At 56.0% G+C, this 22,890-nt stretch overlaps 4 pseudogenes; all 4 read right to left on the bottom strand.

Moving 5' to 3' along the window:
* Positions 1 to 899: 899 nt before the first annotated feature.
* LOC148222050 (protocadherin gamma-B5 pseudogene) lies at positions 900 to 3,895 on the bottom strand (annotated as a pseudogene).
* Positions 3,896 to 8,996: 5,101 nt separating this feature from the next.
* LOC148222049 (protocadherin gamma-A5 pseudogene) lies at positions 8,997 to 11,591 on the bottom strand (annotated as a pseudogene).
* A 65-nt stretch (positions 11,592 to 11,656) lies between these two features.
* Positions 11,657 to 15,602, bottom strand: LOC148222048 (protocadherin gamma-B5 pseudogene; annotated as a pseudogene).
* Positions 15,603 to 15,691: 89 nt separating this feature from the next.
* On the bottom strand, positions 15,692 to 22,062 carry LOC148222047 (protocadherin gamma-A10 pseudogene; annotated as a pseudogene).
* Positions 22,063 to 22,890: the final 828 nt, after the last annotated feature.

Here is a 22,890-nt window from a genome sequence, read left to right as displayed (position 1 = left end):
AACCGAGACAGCTCCGGCTCCGACTCTGCTCCCAGCTTCCGCACGGTATTTCAGCCACCGGCTCCTCCGTCTTGTTACAGAACGGCTCCGCACCGGGGACACGCTCGCCGACCTCCCGGCGGCCGAGCCTGATTTGGAGCGAGCGAGTGATGGAGTCTGTCCGCAGCGGGCGGGGCTGCAGCGCTCCGAGCTTCCTCTCGCTCCTCTCGGTCAACAGCGGCGCCCGCAGCCTCCTCCCGGCACTGCAGCACCGAGCGCTGCCTTGCCCACCAACAACTCGCTGGGATTTCACAGTTGCCAGACACACTCAGCTTTCCCCCTGCTCATTTCTGCTTGATTCTCCAGCTGATGACGAGCAGTCAGAAGCAACACGCGTCCCGTGCTTTTGTTATTTCCGCCACAAGGGAAAGTGTTTTTATCGTGTTTATATCGCATGGATATAAATCTCTCTTAATATTACTTTTGGAAAACGAGGACTTCTATTGCATAAGTCCGAAAGCACAAATTCGCCCACAAAGCTTTTGTATTACTCATGTATGAAGAACTCTTTCCTTAGCCTTTCCCCTGATCAAAGTAGTGTTACGGTCCAGGGAAACTACTCGTGAACAGTCGCAATCCCCGAATCCCACACTGCAGATCCTTACTTTGCACCCGCACATCCGACTACCATAAAAAAAGTCTACATTGCTCCCCATTCTCTGGCGACGATTTCGGAATTTTTCGTTACAAGCTTACTTAGCACAGAACCGACAGTGAACCGACGAAGAGCCTTCCTCTGAGGACTCTCTCACAGAGGATTTCTGAGTTTCTAATTTCACCCATCTCAGTAGAGTAAGCTTTTCTACAACAGCCGTCACTCAAAAGATGGGCACAAACACACAGAGGTGGAACTTCCCTATTCATGGAGACACGTCCAGCTTTCCCTTGGGAGTCATACACCGTAACAACATTTACCAGGGGGTTTTCTCCACCAACTGAACGCCAAAAAACGCAGCTACAAAAAAATTGTCGGGAAGGAATGCACTCAAATCCAAGCTCCTCATTTACGTCTCCTTCTACATTATAATGATCTCCCTCTTAGGAGCACAAAGCAATTCGAAGAATATTTTTTCCCTAAGGAAAGTCATTAATCCGAACCACAATAAGTGAAGAATAGGAAGGATTTCTAAGCTCTACATATATTTTTGCACCAGAAACAGAACAGAAAGAACTTCCCACTGACGATGCATCTCTAAGAGCTGATGTGACTGTACCTGCCATTTGTAAAGGCTAGAAGTAAACACAAATACTAGAGATGGAACTATATAAACTGTTTATGTAAAGTGGAAAGGGGCACTTGACGACCCAGAAAGTAATAACCAACCCTCATGAGCGACCTGCCTCTACCACGCCATTGGGGACAAGAGAAAAAAGGCCCGGACGTACAGACCTGCAGTGCGTCCGGTTCGGCGAGCGGCTCCGCCGTCAAGGCGCTGCTGTTGGGGTTCGGCTTGTCGCAGGAATCGGCGCCCAGAAGCTCCTCCGCCGACAGCACGGGCACCGGCGGCGGCGGCGGCCAAGCGGCCTCGGGCACGGCGCGGGCCGGCGCCGCCACGCACAGGTTGTAGGAGTAGGGCAAGGTGCCCTCGCAGAAGTCGGCCGGGAAGGCGGCGCCGGCCACCGAGAAGCGCTGCGCGCCCAGGCAGCGCAGCACGGCGGGCGGCCCGGCCCGGCGCAGCCGCGCCAGCACGGCCAGCGCCACGCTCAGCACCAAGAGCGCCGACAGCAGCGCCAGCGCCAGCACCAGGTAGAACTGCAGCTCGGCCGCCGCCGCCGCCTCGGCGCCCGCCGCCCGCTCGCTCAGCTCCGGCAGCGCCTCCTGCAAGCTCTCGGCCAGCACCACGTGCAGCGTGGCCGTGGCCGACAGCGCCGGCTGCCCGTGGTCCTTCACCACGGCCACCAGCCGCTGCTTGGCCGCGTCCCGCTCGGACACGGCGCGCGCCGTGCGCACCTCGCCGCTGTGCAGCCCCACGCGGAACAGCGCCGGCTCCGACGCCTGCACCAGCTCGTACGACAGCCACGCGTTGCGCCCCGCGTCCGCGTCCACCGCCACCACCTTGGCCACCAGGTAGCCGGCCTCGGCCGAGCGCGGCACCACCTCGAACGCCGCCGCCGGAGCCTCTCCCGCCGCAGCCGCCGCCGCCGCCGGCCACAGCACCCGCGGCGCGTTGTCGTTGCGGTCCAGCACGAAGACGCGCACCGTGGCCGTGGAGCTGCGCGCCGGCGCGCCGCCGTCCTGCGCCCGCACCGCCACCGCGAACTCGCGGCACTGCTCGTAGTCCAAGGAGCGCTGCGCGTACAGCGCGCCGCTCCGCGCCTCCACCGACACCGGCGGCGCCGCGCCCGCCGCGCCCGCGCTGCCGCCCGCCAGCCAGTAGCTCACGCGCCCGTTGGCGCCCGCGTCCGCGTCCCGCGCCTGCACGCGCAGCACCAGCGCGCCCGCCGCGTTGTTCTCCCACACGTACGCGCTGTACGCCGCCTCCTCGAACACCGGCGCGTTGTCGTTCACGTCCGACACCTCCAGCACCAGCTCCGCGCTGCTCGACAGCGCCGGCCTGCCCCGGTCCCGGGCCACCACCGTCACGCGGTGCTCGGACGCCTGCTCGCGGTCCAGCGCGCTCGCCGTCACCACCTTGTACGAGCCGCCCGGCGACGCCACGATCGACAGCGGCGCCTCGCCCGACAGCTCGCACGACACCTGACCGTTCTCGCCCGAGTCCGGATCGTTCACGTTCATCAGGGCCACCACGGTGCCCACCGGCGCGTCCTCAGGCACCGGGCTGGAGAGCGACAGAACTGTGATTTCAGGAGGATTGTCGTTCACGTCCAGCACCTCCACCTCCACCTTGCAGTGCGCCACCAAACCACCGCCATCTGTCGCCTCCACAGCCAGGCTGTAGGCGCGCATGTCCTCGAAGTCCAGCTCTTCCTGCAGCGTTATCGTCCCTCTCTGGGCGTCCACTGTGAACTTCTGAAGCACTCTGATCGGCATTTTCCCGAAGCCGTAAGTGATGCGGGCGTTGGTGCCCTCGTCAGCATCGGAGGCAGAGACGTTCAGCACCGTCGATCCCGGGGCAATGTCCTCCCGCAAGCTGACGCGGTACCGGTCCTGCGCGAACACGGGCGGGTTGTCATTGGCGTCGGTGACGTTGATCCACAGCTGGGCGGTGCCAGTCCGGGGAGGGTCTCCTCCATCCACCGCAGTAAGCAGGAGATGCAGGCTCGGCTCGCTCTCCCGGTCCAATGCGTGTCGCAGCACCAACTCCGCTGATTTGCTGCCGTCCTCGCTCTCTTTGACCTCCACCGTGAAGTATCCATTGGCCTCCAGCTCGTAGCCCTGTAGCGAGTTACTGCCCACGTCCGGATCCTCTGCCATGCCCAAATAAAACCGGGCACCAGGAGAAGTGAACTCGTTGATCTCCAGTTGAAATTTGCTTCCCAGAAAGAGCGGCGCATTGTCATTCACGTCCCGGATATCCACCTCGACGTGGAAAACGTTCAGTGGGTTGTGCACCAGCGCCTCGAAGCTGACGGAGCAGGTCGCCGACTCGCCGCACATCTCCTCCCGGTCCAGCCTCTCGTTCACGTACAGGTTCCCGTTCTCCTCATTCACCGTGAAGTATTTCAGCTGCTTCTTGCCGGCAGACGCCACCTGCAGCTTGCGCGCCGGCAGCTCGTCCGCGCTGAGCCCCAGGTCCCGCGCCAGCGGCCCCACGAGCGAGCCTCTGCCCAGCTCCTCGGCGATGGCGTAGCGGACCCGCTCGGCCGCCGCCCGCCACCACACGCACAGCAGCAGCGCGCCCAGCAGCGCTCGCCCGCCGCCCGGCCCGAGCCTCTGCCGCCGCCTCACCGCCATTCTCTGCCGCCACAGCTCGCCGCGCTCCTGCCTCCTGCCGCTGCCCTGCCTCCCTTCCAGCCGCTCTCGCCACACACCGCACGCACCGCTCAAAGGCAGCGCAGCGAGCCCGCTCGGGTCGCTTCTCGCCGCCGCCTCTCGCCGCTCCTGCCGCTGCCGCTGCTGCTGCTGGCGGTGCCGCTGCCGCTGTGGCCGGCGCCGGGCGAGCGAGCAGCCTGCGGGGGCAGGACGCTGCGGCGGCGGCGGCTCCAGCGCCGCTCGGCGGCGGCCAACAGCGACACCCGGAGGCGCCGCCGCGCCACTGCAGCCGCCGGATGGCCGCGCTCAAGGGGGCCCGGCTTTGGGCGGGGCTCAGCGCCTGCTCCGGATCCGGGGGCTCCTCCATTGCAATCAACAAGACCAGAAGCTCTTGCTTAATTCGACTCCAAGACCTTTCTATCTGAGATGTGCAGTCGGGTGGTTTCAGGGCATTCTTTTGAGTCACACTGAACAGTCACAAGGAAATATTCATGGCAGGGCACTAAAGAATGGAATTCAGCTGCTCTTTATAAAATCACTGCACATCTACAGCACCATTAAACGATAATATCGGGAAGACTTCAAGAGCTTTCTCGCATTTTGTTGCATGTCTTGAGTTGTTCTTTCATTATCTGGGAGGAATTAATTTGGGATATAGATCAGCTTAAAGCAATGCAAGCAACTCCTATGCCAAGACAGCAGAATAACCTTTACTCGTCTGTTTCTGACTCATGTAACATATTTCATTTTCATCTCCATATCTGAGCGCCTGACAATGGAAAGTGCAAAGCAACACTGAGTCCTTCGCACAGCTACACAACGGTTTCAGCTTCCAAGCTATTTAAATTGGAATTGTAATTTTAAAGGTCATTTAATCCACACCTCTGCCATAAGCAGGAGCACTTACTGCTGGATTTGAACCGCTGGAGGCATATCCAAAACTGCTCTGGGCAATATGTTCCATATTCTCACAACCCCAACTAAAAAGCTTTCTCCTAATCAAAATCTCCCTTCTTTTAGTTACAACACTTGTCTGCTGTCCTATGACCACTGGACCTGGTAAAAAGAGATCTGTCCATATTTCCTATAAGCTTACTAGGAAATTGAATCAGGAAAAAAAAAAACTTTGAAAAGTCTACACACAGGCATCTTTTCTTTATGCTTGAATATCTAAACTCCTTCAGTCCTTCTGTATTGCAGAGAGGTTCCAACCCTCAGACCACTTCCATGATTTTTCTGGAAACTCCAGAATGTCCATTTGGGATATTGGTGCAACATCTGCCTGCAGTCTGCACTCTGACCGAGAGTTTAGAGGGGCTGAGGAAGCTCCTGTGGTCTACTGGGTACAGAATTTGTTACGTAAGAGCAAGAGAAAATAACACACTATCTATTGCTTAAAAATAGATAGGTTGTTGATAATAGTAAATATACCCATATACAGAGTAAATCAAGGAAAAACAAAATGGAAAAAAATCTGCACAAATACCCAAATCATGAATCGCATAAGGCAAGGAAACATTAGAGCAACTTGTTAGAGATGCTCACAGTGAAGTCTTCTAGGCCTTGATTTCAGGCCTTAAAATTCACCCCTGAGAGCACCTGGAAGTCACTGAGGTCTCAAGCTGCAAGAGAGGCCCTAAAGACGAATACTGAATAGGACAGGGGGCTTCATTTGAACAATTATCCCCTCCTCAGCAATTTTTTCTACTCTCTGGCCTGCTCACCTTGCACAATTTTTAAACCATCATTTTAAACACCTTCTCATAGGCCTCCTTCTCAAGTTAAATCTTCTGACAAATTACACCAAATTCTCTTATTGCTTCTGATTCCTATTCTTCCAATTCCCCACATGCACAATTCTTTCCTAGCTGGGTGAGGGAAGGATTTGATGAAAAACAATAGTCACTGTTTCAAATTTAAAATACTGACCAGTACAGTGAAAATGAGCTGCAACCTTCCTGGAAACAAAAGCCTGAATGAAAGTGGAATCACAACTCTGAAGAAACTCTACATCACAATGTTGCACAGAGATACAGATGGATAAAGGAGGTTTCACACAGGATTAATAGGCTGTTCTAGCCAAGGATTATGGTTCTACATGAACAGTTATTGTGGAAAATGTTGTTGTTGGAGGACTGTCATTGTCTTTCATGACAAAGAAACCAGGATCAGAACAGAGCAGAAATACGACTGACTTTGGCACCAAGCATGACATCAAACCTTTCTCAGCCACAGCCACACTGATTCACCGATTTTCCTGGCACGGAACTGAGCTCTCACCCACCTCACTCTGCATTCACAGCCTTTCGTTTCACCATCAGCATACACCAAAAGTTTGGTTGAACATTGGCCACAGAGGAAACAACAGCTTGGAGAAACATGTATTTATGAAGTGGTATTTCTGTCATGAAATATTCAAGGTCAGGCTGGGTGGGGCTCTGAGCAACCTGGTCTGGTGGAAGATGTCCCCGCTCATAGCAGAGCAGTTGGAACAAGATGATCTTTGAGGTCCTTTTCAAACCATGCTATGATTCTGTTTTTATGATTCTGTGATTACACATAAACCTTCAAGGTATGGATGAGAGATTCTCTCCCTGCTGGATAATTATGATCTGGAGTTTGCAGGATTGCCAGGCACAATGAGGATCAATTTCACTCCTTGACAAAAAAAACCCAAACAAACAAACAAACAAACAAACCCAACCCAATTATCAAAAAACACCCCCCGCATTTATCACCCCAGCCAAGAATGGGAAAACACCAGAAGAATATCAATCATGGCCTCACATTTCAGATTGTGCCAGCTGTACTATGCACACAACACAGGAAACTCGATTCTAACTGATACACAGGAGGACTCACACAGGAGCTCACTACACAGACCCCAGACAGTCATTTCCTTCCATAGTAAGATAAAGAAAGAGCTTGAAACCAATATTGAGGGCCTCATCTAACTACTCTAGGACAAGCAGACAAAATTCACTCCTTCATTTTGAGCTATATCACAGTGAACTCCAGCACTAGCCCTGGCTCTGGATACACAGACTTCTTCTCTCTGTCCAAACACAACATGAAAGCAAATTTGGCATACAGACATCATCAGAAGAAAAGCTGTGTGCACAGCTTCTCAGATCTCAAGCATCACAACTAAGATTATTCTGTTCCTGCTCATTATTTGAACAAGTGTAAAATGTTTTATAGGCCATAAATTATTACCAGCTCTGTCAAAGACCCAGCCATCCAAGCATCAGCTCAAAGGCAACATCACCATTCTTCAGCACACGGACTCCTCACAAGATGTGTGACTACCACTCCGGATGCAAAAGGATATGAAACCCAAACGAGGCCATTTGAATGCAAACCACACAATATAAAATCATAAGACTCCTCCTGACTCATTTTCATAAGGTCAGCAATTGCCCTGAGGATCAACAAAACACCTGCCAGGTCTGCACCAGGACCTCCTCACACACCACACACCCAACACTCCCCCCAAACCTCGACAACTAACATGGTTATCACAAATCTTCAGAATTTACAGAGACTCCACCAAAAGGAAAGTTGATCAGACAATATCTCCTTACCACGGATAGTATTGGATCTCACCCTAGCCATGGGACCAGAAAAAGCACTTATTATAGAAACATTTTAAAAAAACATGTCAATGAATGTCTGTCTCTTTTCACCTATAAACAGGAAAGAACCATCTTCAGAATATCAAAAGAGTGAGAAAGAAAGCTCACACCTGCAGAACTGAAGAGCTCATGACACTCTTCTGGGATATATAACTCAGAGGAGATGATTAATAACCTTGTTCATAAGCAACGAATACATTGCATGCTCTTCCCATACATGTTTCAAAAGTACAAAATAAAGAATATAAATTTCACAATTATGATGACACGCAATTACTTAGTAAGAACTTCCCAGGGTTCATCATGCTGCTGGAATACATATCTTCTTGACAATTAGTTTGGGAAGAAAAACCTCACATTGCTTCATACTAGAGTTAGAAACTGGACAGGGCACGGAGGAAAACATTGCCTTGAGTCTTTCAGCAGACATTCACACACAGCTCACAGGACTCCCATTTCCAACCCTTCACATCATCTATGCTGTTCTTTCACCCGTACATCTTAAAAACATGTGACAGTGGAGGCCCAGTTCTCCAAGACCATTTTTCTTCCCAACACCAATTCCACACAGATAGCTTTACATCCCTGTACCACGGAAGATACATTTGCCTGCTTACTGAAATTCCGTGAAGATACTTTATAGGTCTGAAATGAAAAGCCCAGCAGTTTTCCAAGACAGACTGACTCAGGGAATATCTGCACCGGGGAAATTAAGCCCACATTATATCTCCTTCTGCACCTTAAATCTCTCCCTTCCCACCTAGGGAATTCGCTTGCCATGCTAAATATTTTATAGCCAAGGCTCATCCAGCTCCATTTGACACAGTTGTATCTCAAAAAAACAAGAAAAAGAAAAGGCAGTTCTGCCATTTCCCCCTGCATTTCCTCCTCCTCATGCAGCCACCCACAGGCTTTCCAAAGAGTCACAACTTCAAGAGGATCCTTCACCTTCACAACAGGCAGACAGACATCATCAAGGACCGCGTGTTGCCTGGCCCAATCCTCAGCTGAGGACAAAGATCAAACCATGGATGACACAAAGATTTTTTCCTGCTCATCTCCACTATGTGTGACTCAGAAGGAAAAGGCCTGAGTACAACGTGCACACAAGTTCCACGCAAAGCCATCAGCATTTTGATCGACACATCCAACCTATTCGAGCACATGTGCTGTTGGAAAGTAACATGAGCCTGCTGAAAAGGTGAATTTCTTAATAACGCGATACATCAAATCAGAAGATCTCATACTAACAGGAACACAGATCCTGCACAGCACAGGTGACATAGAGGAAGAGTACCTGGAACCTGATCAATACCCAAAGTTCTGAGGTAATGAAGACCCTGCCAACAGCAGACTTCTAACACTTTCCATCTTCACTAACTGGAAGCTGAGGACCGACCCCACGATCACAGAACGACAGCAACGAGCACCAGCCCTCATAACGTCACCTAAGGAAAGTTGACCACGCTTTTAGGGAAAATCTCATATGGAAGCCAGAGAACACGGCGAAGAAAGGGCAGGGAAGCATCAGGGGAAAGCGCCGTGGAGAACATCTGGACAGAGAAACTCACCGAGGGAGCGGAGGGATCCACGGAGAGGGCGCCAGCAGGGTCCTGGTCCCCGAGCAGCGGCGCGGGCTCGTCGGGCAGTGGCCGGGCCGGGAGGGTGTCGCAGCAGCTGCCGCTGGCCGAGAAGCGCAGGTGGCTCTTGCGCGAGTCGGCCGTGAGCGACACGTCGTGCGAGTAGGACTGCAGGAAGGCGCGCACGCCGTCGATGCCCACGAAGTGCGAGACGGGCACGCCGCGCAAGGCGCCGCTGGCGGGCGGCAGCAGCTGCTGGCGGCGCCAGCGGCGCAGGCGCAGCGCCAGCAGCAGCAGCAGGAAGGCGAGGAAGAGGCACGAGACGGCGGCCACGGCCAGCACGAGCCAGCGCGTCAGGCTCCCGGCCGGCTCGGCCGGCGCCGCCGCCTCGGCGGCCGCGCTGCCCAGCTCGGCCAGCAGCTCGGCCACGCTCTCGGCCAGCACCACGCTCAGCGTGGCCGTGGCCGACAGCGCCGGCCGCCCGTGGTCCTTCACCACCACCACCAGGCTCTGGCGCGCCGCGTCGCGGGCCAGCGGCGAGCGCGCCGTGCGCACCTCGCCGCTGTGCAGCCCCACGCGGAACAGCCCCGGCTCCGTCGCCTTGGCCAGCTCGTACGACAGCCACGCGTTCTGACCCGCGTCCGCGTCCACCGCCACCACCTTGGCCACCAGCGCGCCGGCCTCCGACCAGCGCGGCGCCAGCTCCACGCCCGACCACCACGCGCCGCCCGAGACCGAGCCCGAGCCCGAGCCCGCCGCAGCCGCCGGCGGGTACAGCACCTGCGGCGCGTTGTCGTTCTCGTCCACGATCTGCAGCAGCACCGACACGTTGCTGCTCAGCGCCGGCGCGCCGCCGTCCTCCGCCAGCACCCACAGCCGCAGCTCGCGCACCTGCTCGTAGTCCAAGGAGCGCAGCGCGTACAGCGCGCCCGTCTCCGCCTGCACCGACACGTACGACGACAGCGGCGCGCCCCGCACCCGCCCCTCCCGCAGCCGGTAGCGCACGCGCGCGTTCTGCCCCCAGTCCGCGTCCGTCGCCAGCACCGTCAGCACCAGCGCGCCCGCCGCGTTGTTCTCCGCCAGCCGCGCGCTGTAGCGCTCCTCCGCGAACACCGGCGCGTTGTCGTTCACGTCCAGCACCCGCAGCGCCAGCACCGCGCTGCTCTGCAGCGACGGAGACCCGCCGTCGGCCGCCCGCACCGTCACGTTGTACTCCGACACCTGCTCTCGGTCCAGCTCTCCCGCTGTCACCACGCGATAGTAATCATCAAAAGATTTTTCCAGTCGGAACGGGACGCCCCCAGCGAGAGAGCAGCGCACCTCGCCATTAGCCCCGGAGTCCTTGTCCCGCACATTCAGGAGAGCCACAACAGTTCCCGATCGGGCGTCTTCCAAGATCTCCCTCAGTGCCGACCGCACCGAAATCTCTGGCACATTGTCGTTGACGTCTGTCACAGTGACCACGACTTTCGTTGTGTCAAAAAGGCCTCCTCCATCATGTGCCTGCAACTCTAGCTCGTAAGAGTCTCCTTCCTCGAAATCCAGGCTCCGCAATAAACTGATCGCTCCGGTGACGCTGTCTAGCTGGAAAGTCTGCGAGTCTTTCTCTGTGACTTTCTTAAACGAGTATTTAATTTCCCCATTCACCCCCTCGTCGTTGTCCTTGGCTGGAACCATGATAACCGTTGAGCCCACGGGCACGTCCTCGGGCACACGCACCGTGTACTCCGCCTGGCTGAACACGGGCGCGTTGTCGTTCGCGTCCACCACCGTCACGCGGATCCGAGCCGTGCCCGTCCGTGCCGGATCGCCGCCGTCCATCGCCCTCAGCACCAGCTCGTGAAACGCCGCCTCCTCCCGGTCCAGCGCCTTCGCCAGCACCAGCTCGGGACGCTGATCGCCGCCGGGGCCCACCTGCACGGCCAGCGAGAAGTGCTCGTCACCGCTCAGCTCGTAGCTCTGCAGGGAATTCCGGCCCGAGTCCAGATCATGAGCGTCTGGTAGGGGAAACCGTGACCCCGGGGCTGTGACCTCGCTTATTTTAAGTTCATTTTCTTTCTGTCGAAAGCTGGGAGCGTTGTCATTAATATCCGTGATTTCAACTTCCATTCGATAAACGTTCATTTCCCCTTCCACTATCAGCTCACAGCGCAGCACGCATTGCTGCACACGCTCGCACAGCTGCTCTCTGTCGATCCTCTCCGCCGTCACTAAATGTCCCGTCTTCCCATGGAGAGTGAAATACTGAGTACTACCTTCAGAGACAATGCGGGCACCGTTGTCTCGGAGCACCGGCAACTGCAGCCCCAGGTCCTTGGCCACGTCGCCCACGAACGAGCCCTTGGGCATCTCCTCGGGCACCGAGTAGCGCAGCTGCCCCCACGCCGCTTCCCACGCCGCCAGCAGGATCCCCCAGAGCAGAGCTCGCTGCCGCCGGCCCCAGCGCCTCCCCACCGCGCACATCTCCGCCGCTCCGCTGCACCGCGGCCGGCTATTCCCCGTCTCCGGCTGCCGATCCGCCTCCTTCTTCAACTCAGACCCCGGCTCAGCTCTCCCGGCTCCCGCCGGCGGTCCTTGCTTCTCGTTGTAGCACCGCTCCGCACCGCGGGGACTCTCGCAAACCGCCCGCCGCCGAGATTGTCAGGTAGCCAGCGACCGAGCGAGTCTGTCCGCAGCGGGCGGGGCTGCAGCGCTCCGAGCTTCCTCTCGCTCCTCTCGGTCAACAGCGGCGCCCGCAGCCTCCTCCCGGCACTGCAGCACCGAGCGCTGCCGAGCGCTGCCCGCCCTGCCCTGACCAAGGTCAGCTTTCGCAGGCGGGCAAAGTCCTTACGGAGAGGCAGCGCCCAGTCCACAGGGACTAAAGCTGTCATTTCTCCTGACGCCTTTCAGCAAATTCCAGCATGGAATCGCACAAAGCTGAACTTCCATTAGGGAAGCTCTCTTACGTTCCCTCTGGAGTTCAGGAGCGATCCAGCGCTAACAAACACAGAATTATTCAGCAGCCACCCAATTCCCAGTTCTTCGCTTCGGGAAAGAGACCAGGAAGGAAAAATATTCACCCACTTTTCCTGAGACCATCATGTAAAACTAGTAGATCTAATTGATCGATTAAGGATCCGTTTGGAACTTCAACTATCCCTACCATTTCAGACAACCCAAGCTTAGTAGACAAAACTTTTTCTGCTGAACCTGAACACACACGATTCCACCTACAAAAGACTTAACAAAACACGTAAATCGTTTTGGACAGCACAAATTGAACGAAAAACCCTCCTATACCAATTTGACAACGAATGAGGCAGGCAGTGACATGGATCAGGCTAATTTAATGTGTTCACTGAAACCTGCCACTTACACAGCTATCTTCCTGCAAAAGAATGATGACGCACGGAGGAGGGGAGGAGAATTCTTTGTGTAGGAATGACCTGTTACTTCTCTATTCACTGATCCACATGTACCTTTCCCTTCGGGAGGCAACACCAAAAGAACAGTAAATAAAGACCTTTTTTCTACACCTGTTACCAAGGTGCGAATCGAGAAAGCAAAGATAGAAACCTAGAAGTTTAAACTTCGAATCTCTCCTTCTACACACTGAAAATCTGCCTTCATCATCAGATACCCAGAGTGTTTCAGACTGTTCGATGACAAAGCTCTTTAGCTGAAGCTCAACATGCCATGAGGAAAAAGCAGACCACTAAATGTCCCTGCTCTAAGTGGAAAATGAAAGAAAGGAAAATGTAACTCAGAAGATCACCAGCCCTGTAAGATATTGTGCATCACATGCTAAATGTAAGAGACATTTCACTGAGCCTTCAAGTGCTACAACTGATGAGACCAAAATTACCCGATCGCATCACCGGCTATTAAAAGACACAGGACAGAATTTTTACGGAGATCCCTTGAAACACAAACCTGTACGAGGCACACCAAAAGAGAGAAAAAACCGAAAAACAGAGGGCCACACGCTCATAGGAAAGGCGCAGGAAAAAAGAATAGCCGAATTTTACAGACCTGAATTGCGTCAGGATCTGCGAGCGGCTCTCCCTTCACGGCGCTGCTGTTGGGGCTGGGCTTGTCGCAGGAATCGGCGCCCAGAAGCTCCTCCGCCGACAGCACGGGCACCGGCGGCGGCGGCCAAGCGGCCTCGGGCACGGCGCGGGCCGGCGCCGCCACGCACAGGTTGTAGGAGTAGGGCAAGGTGCCCTCGCAGAAGTCGGCCGGGAAGGCGGCGCCGGCCACCGAGAAGCGCTGCGCGCCCAGGCAGCGCAGCACGGCGGGCGGCCCGGCCCGGCGCAGCCGCGCCAGCACGGCCAGCGCCACGCTCAGCACCAAGAGCGCCGACAGCAGCGCCAGCGCCAGCACCAGGTAGAACTGCAGCTCGGCCGCCGCCGCCTCGGCGCCCGCCGCCCGCTCGCTCAGCTCCGGCAGCGCCTCCTGCAAGCTCTCGGCCAGCACCACGTGCAGCGTGGCCGTGGCCGACAGCGCCGGCTGCCCGTGGTCCTTCACCACGGCCACCAGCCGCTGCTTGCCCGCGTCCCGCTCGGACACGGCGCGCGCCGTGCGCACCTCGCCGCTGTGCAGCCCCACGCGGAACAGCGCCGGCTCCGACGCCTGCACCAGCTCGTACGACAGCCACGCGTTGCGCCCCGCGTCCGCGTCCACCGCCACCACCTTGGCCACCAGGTAGCCGGCCTCGGCCGAGCGCGGCACCACCTCGAACGCCGCCGCCGGAGCCTCTCCCGCCGCCGACGCCCCCGCCGCCGCCGGCCACAGCACCCGCGGCGCGTTGTCGTTGCGGTCCAGCACGAAGACGCGCACCGTGGCCGTGGAGCTGCGCGCCGGCGCGCCGCCGTCCTGCGCCCGCACCGCCACCGCGAACTCGCGGCACTGCTCGTAGTCCAAGGAGCGCTGCGCGTACAGCGCGCCGCTCCGCGCCTCCACCGACACCGGCGGCGCCGCGCCCGCCGCGCCCGCGCTGCCGCCCGCCAGCCAGTAGCTCACGCGCCCGTTGGCGCCCGCGTCCGCGTCCCGCGCCTGCACGCGCAGCACCAGCGCGCCCGCCGCGTTGTTCTCCCACACGTACGCGCTGTACGCCGCCTCCTCGAACACCGGCGCGTTGTCGTTCACGTCCGACACCTCCAGCACCAGCTCCGCGCTGCTCGACAGCGCCGGCCTGCCCCGGTCCCGGGCCACCACCGTCACGCGGTGCTCGGACGCCTGCTCGCGGTCCAGCGCGCTCGCCGTCACCACCTTGTACGAGCCGCCCGGCGACGCCACGATCGACAGCGGCGCCTCGCCCGACAGCTCGCACGACACCTGACCGTTCTCGCCGGAGTCTGGGTCGTCGACGTTCAGCACGGCCACCACGGTGCCCACCGGCGCGTCTTCGGGCACTGGACTCGACAGTGTCAGAACGTTGATCTCGGGCGCGTTGTCGTTCTCGTCCATGATGTCGATCTGCACTTCGCAGTGATCGGTGAGCCCCCCGCCGTCCGTAGCCTCTAAGCCAAAAACGTATTTATTTTCCTCCTCGAAATCGAGAGGACCCACAGTCCTGACCTCACCACTCTCGCTGTCTACAGTAAACAACAAGGGGACTCCATCAGGGACGTTACCGAAGGAGTAGGACACTCGCCCGTTGGAGGCTGCGTCTGCATCTGTCGCCTCTACGCGCAGCACCAGCGACCCTGCCGGCAGATTCTCACCGATTCGTGCCTCGTACACACTTCTACTGAATACAGGCGAGTTGTCATTTGCGTCCGTCACGTTAATGCGAACCTGGACGGTCCCGGACCTCGCAGGCTCCCCGCCGTCCACTGCTGTCAGCACCAACTCAAAGGAACTCTGCTTCTCTCGGTCCAACCCTCTCTCTAGCACTAATTCCGGCTGCTTCTTTCCACCCGGCTTTTCTTTCATTGACAGTGAAAACGACGCGTCGCTGGTGAGCTGGTAAGTCAGCTGCGAGTTCATTCCCACGTCGGTATCTCGGGCCATCTCCAGCGGAAACCGAGCACCAGGAAGCGTCCATTCACCAATCTCGAGGTCCAGAGCAGGCTTGCTGAAGACTGGGAAATTGTCATTCACGTCCTCGATCGCCACCTCGACGTGGAAAACATTCACTGGGTTATGCACCAGCACCTCGAAGCTGACAGAACAGGTCGCAGATGAGCCGCACATCTCCTCCCGGTCCAGCCTCTCGTTCACGTACAGGTTCCCGTTCTCCTCATTCACCGTGAAGTATTTCAGCTGCTTCTTGCCGGCAGACGCCACCTGCAGCTTGCGCGCCGGCAGCTCGTCCGCGCTGAGCCCCAGGTCCCGCGCCAGCGGCCCCACGAGCGAGCCTCTGCCCAGCTCCTCGGCGATGGCGTAGCGGACCCGCTCGGCCGCCGCCCGCCACCACACGCACAGCAGCAGCGCGCCCAGCAGCGCTCGCCCGCCGCCCGGCCCGAGCCTCTGCCGCCGCCTCACCGCCATTCTCTGCCGCCACAGCTCGCCGCGCTCCTGCCTCCTGACGCTGCCCTGCCTCCCTTCCAGCCGCTCTCGCCACACACCGCACGCACCGCTCAAAGGCAGCGCAGCGAGCCCGCTCGGGTCGCTTCTCGCCGCCGCCTCTCGCCGCTCCTACCGCTGCCGCCGCTGCTGCTGGCGGTGCCGCTGTGGCCGGCGCCTGGCGAGCGAGCAGCCTGCGGGGGCAGGACGCTGCGGCGGCGGCGGCTCCAGCGCCGCTTGGCGGCGGCCAACAGCGACACCCGGAGGCGCCGCCGCGCCACTGCAGCCGCCGGATGGCCGCGCTCAAGGGGGCCCGGCTTTGGGCGGGGCTCAGCGCCTGCTCCGGATCCGGGGGCTCCTCCATTGCAATCAACAAGAGCAGAAGGAGATATTTAATGCGACTCCAGAATCGTTATTAAGTGAGATGCACTTTTGGGTGCATTCCGTTCATCTCCTTTAGTCCCACTCAATCCTAAGACTTTTGAATGTGTTGCCTAGCAATAAGGAAAGGAACACAACTGTTATTTAAGAAAACCGTGGTACAACTCTAAGGGCAAGTGCACTATAATATTTTAGAAAGAGATGACTTTTGGAGCCTTTCAACTCTCCGTCACACATCCTGAATTCTGCTTCCCTTACATGGCACAAATTAGCCTGGAAAGAGATCGGCCTAAAGCAATGTTTAGAGCTCTATGCTATGAATTAATAATATTATTTATCTATGAATAATGAAATTCCTCTTTTGTGTTCACATACTTGAGAACCTTATAATGAAAAACTGCAAAGCCATTTCTTTGTCTGTCATAGAATCAAATAAAGATGTTTCACATCAGAATTATAAATCTTTCTATCCGAGTAACACGGTTCAGTGTTTCTGGATGAATGTCATTTACTTCCTGCAAAGAGATCACTGAAAAAAACTGGCACAGGCCTTGGCCCCAGAGAAGAAATCTAACTATTTTCCAAACAAACCCCCTTTGGCACACCAATTTCCTGGATCAAAGGCAGTCACTCCACCTACTCGAACTGCATTCAAAGTCTTTAGACACACCCAACTTGGTCTGGGTATTTAGACAACGCTCCTGAAACCACCACAATGTAGAAATTAATGTTTCTTATTTTGTCACTTGTAGTAGCTACACAACATAGGAAACTGTCTTGCACCGAGTACCCAGGACATCAAACCACACACCCCAGCCACAGTCATTCCCTTGGACGATGTAAAAAGGAAATTCCTTGGAAACACAGGTGAGGGCATCATCTAACCACCAGGACAATTGGAACTTTATACATTTCTTTTGAGCATTTTGAACTCTGCCACAGGAAAATCTTAAACTGTCCCTGTTGCTGTAAAGATTTCTCTCTGCTATCAGGCAAAACAAAAGCAAATTCTGGAGACAGACACGATTAAAAGTTGCTCTCACAACTTCTCAGATCCCGTGCAAAACAAAACTAATGCGTACACAGTAATTTTTCTCCTCATCACAATAATTTCAACTATTCTGAAATGCAGTAAAGGCTAAAGACATCAGTAACTCAATTTGTGATCCTGTCATCGAAGCATCACCCAAAATTAGCATTATCTTTCTCCAGCACAAGGATTCTATAGACAGCGTGTCACTCTCCTACTCAATGCAAAGTTTCCATCTGAACCCAAAATATTCACAGAAAACATCATGAATCAGAAAACCGAAATGCTGAACACACAAACTGGCTCTTTAATTCCAAATGATTGGATATCAAAACATGAAGACACTTTTAGACAATTTTCAGAAGGTTATGACTAAAGACAGGTATCAATAAAAAAAAACCCAGAAGCCTTGTCTCCAACATTCCCTTCTCACAAACAAGTCTCTCCTCAATCCCTTTCTTTGGTGGAGAGGCCACCAGAAGAAAAGTTCCTCACACAGCTTCCCATTACCCTAGAAAATATTTCACTTCTCAAACTGAGTATGTGACAAGCTTGAGAATCTCTTCCAGTAATGCTTAAAAACCCACTGCTATGAACAGGAGAGAGGCAAGAGGTTCACATCTGCAGAAAGGAAGGGGATCAGCACAGACTCTTGATGATGATGATGGCACTGAGGTCAGGCACAGAGTTCAGGTACTTAGCAGGCGATGAATACAGAGTTGGCTCCACCCAATACTCCCTTATCCACAGGCCATAAGAACCTAACTAAACCATTCATTAAAATACCACGAGAACTTGCAAACACACAGGAGGAAGATCCCAGGGCTCCCCACACAGCTGAACTAAGATCTATTGGGACAAAGTTATCATGGCAGAAGAAAATCACATTGCACAGAAGAGGGCTGAACACTGAACAAGGAAAAGAGCAAACAGTGTCTCTCCTGTTTCACCAGACCTCCACACTCAGCCCACAGGACTCTTGTCTCCAGCCCTGCTCAATTCCACCGTATTCTCTGACCCTCAGAATCTACAAGAATATGTAATCAAACCCCACATAAAACATTTTAAAACGTCTCTAACATCCACTACCATCAGCCCATGTACATTCCCCAGGAAGGGGAGTTGGATTTCTCTGCAAGGTTCAATATCCTGACATTTTAGATGATCTCAACAGTAGTAGGCACAAGAGAAGGGTATCTAGGGAGTAAAAACCCCACACAAGACTCACACAGGAGCTCACACCAATGGCCACGCCCACAGGTCCTCAATGAAATTTCTTTGTACAGTAAAAAAGGAAAAATGCAGGGAAACAACTCTGGGTCTCCTGAAACAACTACGATAAACTGAATTTCTACACCATCTTAACACCTTCTAGAATTTAAAAACAACAACAACAAAAACCAAAACAAAGCAGAAAAAAAATTTATCCACCCTGTATCTTCGAAAAGAGATTATTTCACCCAGCCCAAACATTATGCAACAAGAAAACTCCATCTGCAGTCAGTCTCCAGTGAAAGAAGAGCGGCAAACACAACCGCTCACAGTCTGAGTACGATCACTGATACCCAAAGGAAATGTGCGCTAGTAACTAAAATAAAACACTCTCAAGACCATAAACTATACGCATCTCTCATAAAGGCCTTGGCATAACAAGAACTGCTCATCCAACCACAGCACATGGCTAACCTGGAAAGTACAGCATTCCAAAAACTTAAAGCGATCTTACACACTGAGCCGCTAAGTGTGATTTCAAAAGGACTTCAATGTGCTCATGCACATGTGCTGTCGGGGAGACACCTGATCGTGCAAAAAATGCAAATTCCACGTAGATATAATGCAACACATCCATTGAGAATACGGAAAGATGAGAAGAATTACACTTCCCAGGGAGCAAAGTGAGCAAGGAAATTCAACTTCATAGAAACACAAAGAAACAACCTCCAGCCAAGAGCAACCTCCCTTCTCCGACCGTGCTCATCAAATATAAGCCAGAACACGGACCCTAAGTTCACGTGTCCTTACCAAGGCAGATGAACGGGGCCTTACCTCGCCTCTTAGCATATCTTCCTACGCTATACGAAGACGACGGGAAGAAATGACAGGGAAGAAGTGAATGGAAGCGTCGCAAAAAGAATTTGGAAACTCACCGAGGGAGCGGAGGGATCCACGGGAATGGCGCCGGCAGGGTCCTGGTCCCCGAGCAGCGGCGCGGGCTCGTCGGGCAGTGGCCGGGCCGGCAGGGTGTCGCAGCAGCTGCCGCTGGCCGAGAAGCGCAGGTGGCTCTTGCGCGAGTCGGCCGTGAGCGACACGTCGTGCGAGTAGGACTGCAGGAAGGCGCGCACGCCGTCGATGCCCACGAAGTGCGAGACGGGCACGCCGCGCAAGGCGCCGCTGGCGGGCGGCAGCAGCTGCTGGCGGCGCCAGCGGCGCAGGCGCAGCGCCAGCAGCAGCAGCAGGAAGGCGAGGAAGAGGCACGAGACGGCGGCCACGGCCAGCACGAGCCAGCGCGTCAGGCTCCCGGCCGGCTCGGCCGGCGCCGCCGCCTCGGCGGCCGCGCTGCCCAGCTCGGCCAGCAGCTCGGCCACGCTCTCGGCCAGCACCACGCTCAGCGTGGCCGTGGCCGACAGCGCCGGCCGCCCGTGGTCCTTCACCACCACCACCAGGCTCTGGCGCGCCGCGTCGCGGGCCAGCGGCGAGCGCGCCGTGCGCACCTCGCCGCTGTGCAGCCCCACGCGGAACAGCCCCGGCTCCGTCGCCTTGGCCAGCTCGTACGACAGCCACGCGTTCTGACCCGCGTCCGCGTCCACCGCCACCACCTTGGCCACCAGCGCGCCGGCCTCCGACCAGCGCGGCGCCAGCTCCACGCCCGACCACCACGCGCCGCCCGAGACCGAGCCCGAGCCCGCCGCAGCCGCCGGCGGGTACAGCACCTGCGGCGCGTTGTCGTTCTCGTCCACGATCTGCAGCAGCACCGACACGTTGCTGCTCAGCGCCGGCGCGCCGCCGTCCTCCGCCAGCACCCACAGCCGCAGCTCGCGCACCTGCTCGTAGTCCAAGGAGCGCAGCGCGTACAGCGCGCCCGTCTCCGCCTGCACCGACACGTACGACGACAGCGGCGCGCCCCGCACCCGCCCCTCCCGCAGCCGGTAGCGCACGCGCGCGTTCTGCCCCCAGTCCGCGTCCGTCGCCAGCACCGTCAGCACCAGCGCGCCCGCCGCGTTGTTCTCCGCCAGCCGCGCGCTGTAGCGCTCCTCCGCGAACACCGGCGCGTTGTCGTTCACGTCCAGCACCCGCAGCGCCAGCACCGCGCTGCTCTGCAGCGACGGAGACCCGCCGTCGGCCGCCCGCACCGTCACGTTGTACTCCGACACTTGCTCTCGGTCCAGCTCTCTCGCTGTCACCACGCTGTAGTAGCTGCCGTGGGAGCTCTGCAGCCGGAAAGGGACATCCTCTTCCAGCGAGCAGCGCACCTGTCCTTTCACCCCCGAGTCACGATCCTCCACATGCAGCAGGGCGACTACAGTCCCCGGAGGAGAGTCCTCAGAGATCTCTTTCAGCTGAGAAGTTATTGTCAGTTCGGGCGCGTTATCGTTGACATCTGTCACAGTGATCCCGACTTTGGCCGTGTCAAAGAGACCGCCGCCATCCCGTGACTGAACCTCCAGCTCGTAGGCATTGCTTTCCTCGAAGTCGAGGCTTCGTAGAAGGGTAATCTCTCCGGAATCAGAATCCAGATCGAAAATGCCTAATGCCGTATCAGTCTGTTTCTTCAACGAGTATTTCACTTGTCCATTCTCACCATCATCGGCGTCATTGGCAGTAACAGTGACGATGGTGGAGCCCACCGGCATGTCCTCGGGCACACGCACCGTGTACTCCGCCTGGCTGAATACGGGCGCGTTGTCATTCGCGTCCACCACCGTCACTCGGATCCGAGCCGTGCCCGTCCGTGCCGGATCGCCGCCGTCCATCGCCCTCAGCACCAGCTCGTGAAACGCCGCCTCCTCCCGGTCCAGCGCCTTCGCCAGCACCAGCTCGGGACGCTGATCGCCGCCGGGGCCCGCCTGCACAGCCAGCGAGAAGTGCTCGTCACCGCTCAGCTCGTAGCTCTGCAGGGAATTCCGGCCCGAGTCCGGGTCGTGAGCGTCTGGTAGGGGAAACCGCGATCCCGGGGCTGTCATCTCGCTTATTTTCTCTTCCAGTTCAATGTCTTTGAAGATGGGTGAGTTGTCGTTAATGTCCGTGATTTCCACTTGGATTTCGTAAACCTTCATTTCCCCTTCCACTATCAGCTCACAGCGCAGCACGCACTTCTCTACGTGCCGGCAAAGCTGCTCTCTGTCGATCCTCTCTGCCGTCACTAAATGTCCCGTCTTCTCCTGCAAAGCAAAATACTTCGTCCTACCTCTGTCTATGATGTGGACGCCGCGGTCTCGGAGCGCCGACAGCTGCAGCCCCAGGTCCTTGGCCACGTCGCCCACGAACGAGCCCTTGGGCATCTCCTCGGGCACCGAGTAGCGCAGCTGCCCCCACGCCGCCTCCCACGCCGCCAGCAGGACGGCCCAGAGCAGAGCTCGCTGCCGCCGGCCCCAGCGCCTCCCCGCCGCGCACATCTCCGCCGCTCCGCTGCGCCCCGGCCGGCTATTCCCCGTCTCCGACTGCCGAACCGCCTCCTTCTTCAACTGAGGCCCCGGCTCAGCTCTCCCGGCTTCTGCCGTCGGTCCTTCCTTCTCGTTGTAGCACGGATCCGCACCGCGGGGACTCTCGCAGTCCGGCCGCCGCCGAACCTGACAGGGAACGAGCGATCGAGCGGGTCCGCAGCGGGCGGGGCTGCAGCGCTCCGAGCTTCCTCTCGCTCCTCTCGGTCAACAGCGGCGCCCGCAGCCTCCTCCCGGCACTGCAGCACCGAGCGCTGCCCGCCCTGCCTTGCTACATCCAGGGGACACTCGCCACGGAGAAGTCGTTTTTCGCCCAGCGCGGATCTCCTGCCTCCGCGTTTCTCCAGCCGATCTCTGCTTTGATTTTCCAGGGCATCACGATCGGGAGAAAGGCGGAGGCATTCCGTGGGTGTGGTTCTTTAACCACACGGCAAACGAATCCCGTACTATTACCATTGTATGTAAATTAAAACACATTTTTCGTATTTTACCCTCTAGCTTATTGTTAGTCTTATCGGTTTTGTTCAAAACCACCTTCAACAACAGACTCTCAGCGAGAAAACGGGAAGATACCGCATTCCGAAAAAACAGAGCTATCAGTTTCCTTTAAACAAGCGGGATGAGAGCAATTGCATACTTCTTGAAGTCAGGGAGCTAATTGTTACACGATTGAATAACACGTACAAAAAAAAAGATGCAGCTTAAACTCTCAAAGGAAACTTTCAGGACTTCAAATATTTGATATCCCTTCCTGAAATTTACCTAGTGTTTCCTTAGTTTCTACAGATTTACATTTTGTTAAGTCATTCTAGGTTTCCCTTTTTAAATCAATGTGTAAACTATTGAAGCTCGTTAATAAAGTATTCAAATAAGTATTTCTTAATGACGTTAGGACGACAGGTTTCCAAGAAAAGAATATAGAATCGTAGAACTAAAGTACGGCTGCCCTCTCGAAACTGTGCTGACCACTCATCATTGAGCAAATGGGCTTGATTCAATGCCTAAATCGTCGTTTGGCCAATCTCCCTGATATGTGACCCCTCGTAACTCAGTTTTCCATCCTAGTAAACAGAATAGCACAAATTTGCTGTCTATGATATTCTCGAGCCCTTCTAAATTCCCCAAACTCTCTATGTAAGTAGATGGAAAATACTCTGAAACAGAAATCTTTCAACACGATTACATAATAAATATGGTAAAGGCA

Source organism: Sturnus vulgaris, chromosome 15 (assembly GCF_052056855.1).
Source record: "Sturnus vulgaris isolate bStuVul1 chromosome 15, bStuVul1.hap1, whole genome shotgun sequence".
Lineage (NCBI taxonomy): Eukaryota > Metazoa > Chordata > Aves > Passeriformes > Sturnidae > Sturnus > Sturnus vulgaris.
Note: the sequence above shows the minus strand (reverse complement) of the source record. Positions and strands in the feature narration are given on the sequence as shown.